Consider the following 6,806-nt stretch of genomic DNA (forward strand, 5'->3'; position numbering starts at 1 on the left):
GATCGAATCAACAACCATTGGTATATCGAGAGTCGTTCGAGATTCGATAACTATGCATTACATCTTGGTGATCAAATAGTGACATCGCATGTGTTACTAGGAAAACTCATTAACCTAAAACACATCATGTACTCTGGCTAGAGATTCGTCACACTAATATCTCCTCAGATCGCATAGGATATCCACACTCGCAAGTATGTGGTGAATCCTCGACAACAAAGCATCGACTCCTATATGTGTCGTAACTGTACCCAATCCCGACACCTGATGACCCCAATAGAGTCGATAAACGAGTCAAAGTACAGTACTAGCATATAGAGTCTCAATGATGTTACAAGTAATAAGGACTAATGGTGTACAACCAAAACCGCGGACTTTATCCACTCGATAAGTGATAACCACTTGGAAAGTCCGAATAGGGTAGTTCGATCATTCATCATATGAATATCCATTTGCATGCTTTGAACATCTCTATATTCCATACCAATGAAACGTGGTACTCGGCATCGCAAATGCTAGTCTCAATCTCGAGCGATCCTTATCCTTATTTGTGGACGGCTCAATTGACTAGGAACAGTTTAGAATATACAGTGACTATAAGATGTGTTTCATGATAGCCATCCCCATGTGCTACCACATCTTACATACACTATAGTATATTCAAGGTCTTTATCAAAACAACAATAGTATATCATAATATAACAATATGAAGAAAGATAAAGTCAATGCCATTATAAAAGTGTAAATTATATTAAACAAAAGATTGTTTTACATAGAGTCATAAAAGCCCTTAGCCACAAGTTGGCTAACCGGGCACCCACTCTTTCAATCTCCCACTTGCCCTAAAGCCAACTAGTCATACTACGTAATCCCATTGCTTCGCGATGTTTGTCAAACAATGGTCCTGGCAAGGGCTTAGTAAGCGGATCAGCGATATTGTCTGTAGAGGCCACTCTCTCAACACTGATGTCTCCTCTTTCCACGATCTCCCAGATGATGTGGTATTTCCTCAGTACGTGTTTGGACTTCTGATGAGACCCCGTGTTGTCACAGTACACCGGAACTGGACCAACAGCTTCAGGAATTACACCCAACTCTTGGATGAATTTCCTTATCCAAACCGCCTCTTTAGCAGCAGCTGATGCTGCAATGTATTCTGCCTCAGTGGTGGAATCCGCTGTGGTGTCCTGCTTGGAACTCTTCCAAGAGACAGCACCGCCATTGAGCACGAATACAAATCCAGAGGTTGATTTCGAGTCATCCACGTCACATTGGAAGCTAGAGTCGGTATAGCCTTCCAACTTCAATTCTCTCCCTCCATAAACCATGAATAAATTCTTAGTCCTTCGCAAGTACTTAAGAATATCCTTCACGGCTTTCCAATGCATTTGACCGGGATTGGCTTGGTATCTGCTCGTGACGCTCAGAGCATAGGCCACATCCGGTCTGGTAGATATCATCCCATACATGATACTACCTATGGCTGACGCATATGGCACGTGTGTCATCTTCTCTATCTCTTCGTCAGTCTTGGGACACATAGACTTGGATAGAGAAACTCCATGACACATAGGTAGATGTCCTCTCTTGGACTCATCCATAGAAAACCTTTTCAATATGGTGTCGATGTAAGTTGATTGAGTGAGTCCTATCATTCTTTTAGATCTATCTCTATAGATCTGAATTCCTAGAATATAGGATGCCTCACCTAAATCCTTCATCGAGAATCTACCTGATAACCATATCTTTGTTGACTGCAACATCCCTACATCATTCCCCATGAGTAGGATGTCATCAACATAAAGTACTAAGAATATTACCGCATTCTTAACTACTTTCTTGTACACGCATGGTTCCTCCGGGTTCTTGATAAAACCAAAATCCTTTATTGTTTCATCAAATTTCTGGTTCCAACTTCTTGATGCTTGTTTTAGACCATAGATTGATCTCTGAAGCTTGCATACCTTATGCTCGCTTCCCATGGATGTGTATCCCTCAGGCTGCATCGTATAGATCTCTTCCTTAATGTTTCCATTAAGAAATGCAGTCTTTACATCCATTTGCCATATCTCATAGTCATACCATGCTGCTATGGCAATAAGGATTCTTATGGACTTGAACATTGCGACTGGTGAAAAGATTTCATCATAGTTAACTCCTTGTCTTTTAGTATAACCTTTTGCCACCAATCGTGCCTTGTAGGTCAATACCTTTCCATCAGGCCCAAGCTTTCTCTTGTAGATCCATTTGCACCCAATTGGAACAATTCCATCGGGAGGATCTACTAAAGACCAAACTTGGTTAGAATGCATCGAATCTATTTCCGATTGCATAGCTTCAAGCCATAAATTCGAATCCGCATTAGAAATTGCTTCTTTGAAGTTTCTTGGATCAAATCCAATGTCGGGTTCACTTTGATCCCCTTCAAGAAGAAGACCATATCTAATAGGAGGCCTAGAAGTCCTCTCGGATCTCCTAGTAGTAGGCGTGTCTTGTGATGATTCTTGAGGTGTAGGATCGCTATTTTGTATCTCGGGTTCTTCTCGAATTTCTTCGAGTTCCATCATCTTGCCTTTATTATCCAATAAGAACTCCTTCTCCAAGAAGGTGGCATTCCTTGAAACAAACACTTTTGTTTCAGCAGGATGATAGAAATAATATCCGATTGAATTCTTCGGATACCCTACAAAATAACATAAGGTGAATCGACTATCCAACTTATCTCCCACTGTCTGCTTCACGTAAGCAGGACATCCCCAAATCCTCAAGTACGAATACTTAGGAGTTTTGCCATTCCATAACTTGTATGGTGTTTTATTTACTGCTTTGGTGTGGACGTTGTTTAACAACAATACCGCCGTTTCAAGCGCGTAGCCCCAAAACGAAAGTGGGAGCTCAGTGAAGCTCATCATGGATCGAACCATGTCCAACAAAGTTCGATTGCGACGCTCCGAAACACCATTAAGCTGAGGTGTCATAGGAGGAGTCCACTGAGAGAGAATCCCATTCTCTTTTAGATAGTCCAAAAACTCGGTACTTAAGTATTCTCCACCTCGATCCGATCAAAGTGCCTTAATACTTTTACCTAGTTTGTTTTCTACTTCAGCCTTGAATTCTTTGAACCTTTCAAATGCTTCAGACTTATATTTCCTTAAATATAAATACCCATACCTAGAATAATCATCAGTAAAGGTAATGAAGTAGGTGTTGCCACATTTAGTACCAATCCTAAATGGACCGCAAACATCTGTATGGATCAAATCCAACAGATTTTGACTACGCTCAGGTTTCCCTTTGAAAGGAGATTTAGTCATTTTTCCCTTTAGGAAGGACTCACAAGTAGTTAGAGAGTTAATATCAGACATATCAAACATGCCCTCTCCCACTAGCTTGTTCATCCTCCTTGAGGAAATATGACCTAGCCTAGCATGCCAAAGGTTTGCCGGGTTTTGACTATCATCCTTCCTTTTAATTGTTGTTACCGGTTTATCAACATAATTAATTGGAACGTCTTTTAATTTTAAGCTATATAGATCATTTTCAAGTTGTCCATTTCCAATCAAACATTCATTCTTGTAAATATTGCAAATCCCATTCACTAAATTGCAAGAAAAACCATCTCTATCAAGCATAGAAATAGATATAATGTTTTTGACCAAATCCGGAACATATAAAACATCTCTAAAAAATAACTTAAAATTGTTCTGCAAAACTAAATAAATGTCTCCTATAGCTTTGGCTTCGACTCTAGAACCATTCCCGAGCCTTAGCTGGGTCTCACCCATCCTTAGCTTACGACTTCTTGTCATCACCTGCAAATCATTGCAAATGTGAGATCCACATCCGGTATCCAATACCCAAGAAGAAGTATTAAGCGAAACATTTATTTCAATGTAAAATATACCCTTTGCAGTTCGCAACTGTTCGAGGTATTCCTTGCAGTTACGTTTCCAATGACCGGGTTTCTTGCAGTAATGGCAAACGTTTTCATCTTTTATTCCAATTGAAGCCTTGGCCTTTCCCTTCTTATTTGGTACAATCTTATTGGGCGGGGCAGAACGTTTCTTACCCTTTCCACTTGGTCCTTTCTTAGAGTTAGAAGAGGAGCCAACCAAGAGTACCGGTTTATCCTTCTTTAGTGTGGCTTCATATATGACAAGCATATTGACCATCTCTTCAAGGGTGGCCTCTATCTTGTTCATATTGAAGTTCATCACAAAACCGTCAAACGATGAAGGAAGTGATAGAAGAAACAAGTCTGCGCTAAGTTCATGCTCCAAAGTTAAGTCGAGTGTTACCAACTTTTCAATGAGCCCAATCATGCGCACCCCATGCTCACGGACCGAAGTCCCATCTCGCATGCGGCTCGTCATGAGCTCTCTGATGGTGGCATACCTCTCCGATCTTGATTGAGCTCCAAAAAGTTCCTTGAGGTGCACGTGTATGTCAGCAGCATTCACGGCATCCTCAAATCGCCTCTGGAGTTCATCAGACATTGAAGCTTGCATATAACATTTAGCCTTGATATCATGGTCCCACCATTGATCAAGTTTTGCCAATTCTTCCGGACTTATATTAGCCGGTGCTTCCTTTGGAGGATTCTTTTCTAACACGTAGAAAATTTTCTCCGAGTTTAGAATAATTTTCAACTTACGGAACCATTCCGTATAGTTTGCGCCAGTCAATTTGTTTTGTTCGAGAATTGAAAACAGTGGATTGCATGGATTCATCGTAATATAATACTGAAGAGGAAACAGACAATAATCAGTGATTTGTTTAATTAATTTACTAAGACATAAAATATGGCGAATTTTATTTTATGAATTACACTCCCACTATTTTAACGATTTCACTACCCTCTAGTAAAAACGGGAAACTATTTTCCATAGTGAGAACATGGAGTCCAATTGACAAATCATGATCCCAAATAATATCAGCCAACCATAATTTTCAAAAGGTAGAGCCCAATTACTTCCAAAGTAACCCCCATGTTTTTACCTCATGTCCAATAAGGGCCCAATAATATGACGCCGTTTATTGTGACACGTCAGGATAACCCATCAATATTAAGTTGTGATGGACGGTCTCCATGTGGATCCCCCAATAATATGAGCCAATCCCATGGGAGTACCACCCAACTTACAACATGTGTCGATCCAATGTACAGCTTTCCGACGAACGGGCCCCCCCAATAATATGAGCCGGACCGTATCCGCGGGTAGCATCTCATACATTGATCGTTGATGGAAGGTAGGAATATTTAAACAATATTTAAATTCCCTTTTATTAATCTTGATATCAATTTTAAATCATATTTAAAATGAGAGATTTTTAATTTTGAAAATTTGTCTCATCATGCAATTTATGTATGCTTGCGGGATTCATACAATTTAGTCTAAACATGCATACATCAATAATATCATATATTATTTAAGGATGATCGATCCCATTAACTAATCGACCCGTGGTTGCCAATCACGAGTCTAAGTCCAATCCTAGGTGATATGCAAGTATGCAATGCAATCCTATTACATTGTGCTTCCAATTTACATTTCTTCGGTCTTCATTGTCTGCTGGGCCCACCATTTCTTCAAATCTTTGTCTCCCACTAAGTCTAATAAATTTACAATAAATTTCGATGACAAATATGGGATACATTTTAGGGGTGGGAACGGGCCATAAACCAGGCCCACTTTTATTACATATGACAATCATATTGAGCTATAAACCAAGCCCATTAATAAACACCAACAACAATAAGACAAATGTAAATCACCTAACATACACCTAAAACATTGGTCATGGCAATCGATCATCCTTTTATCCAATAATTAATTCAATAATTAAAATAATTGGATAAACATGCAATGACATCATAATTAAAAGATAAAATCATATTTTATCTTATCCATCCATAAGATCATATCTTATTATCAATTGTACCAAAATAATTAATTTTATAAAATCTAATTTAACGGATAAAATTTATAAATTTTCCAAAAATTCAAATTTATCCAAAAATCAATTTTAAAAATTTCGGACTCGAACAATTCGATCCGATGCCTCGTGATCTAATCAAAAACAATTTTCGATCGGATCAAACACTAGAATTTCAAAAATTCAAAATTTTTTAAAAAATAAAATTTTAATTTTCCGGGCTGCCCGGGACAATCCCGGGCAGCCCGTCGCTGCCCATGTTTTGCCCGTCAAAATTTTGATTTTAAAAAATTTGTTTTGTTTCAAAAACCGAGGCTTAAAAATTTTGTACATTCGATTAATTTAATCGTTTGATCTGAGCAACCTTTCTCTGATACCACTGTTGGAAAACTGTGTTCAGATCAATTAGAATTGATACCCGGTGCAACGGAAGTTTAAAAATTTTATTTTTCTAATATGGTACGATTCCATATCTGGGTATCAAAACTTTTACAATTAAATTTATGTAAGTAAAATAAATAATCACAATTAAATATTTTACCTTAAAATCTCGAAGCGAGATTATGCACACCAACAAAATTTAATATGCTCTTGTTGTATATCCCTGGAACTGATGAACGAACGTTTCTTCAATCAGGTCCACGAATAGAAAACAAAACCCTCTGATTGACTGCACTAGAAATCAATCAGAAGTTTGCGTAGAGAATAAACAGATATGATCTGTTAATTCAGAATTGTAATTTTTCACAAAAATCACAAGACTGAATTTTCTCCGAAAAGGGACAAGGATTTTCGAAAAACCCTTAGAAAATAATATGTGTGTTTTCGAAAATTTGATGAATGAAATGCATGCAATTTTCGAACACTGC

Source organism: Henckelia pumila, chromosome 3 (genome assembly GCF_033568475.1).
Source record: "Henckelia pumila isolate YLH828 chromosome 3, ASM3356847v2, whole genome shotgun sequence".
In the NCBI taxonomy this organism is placed as follows: Eukaryota; Viridiplantae; Streptophyta; class Magnoliopsida; order Lamiales; family Gesneriaceae; genus Henckelia; species Henckelia pumila.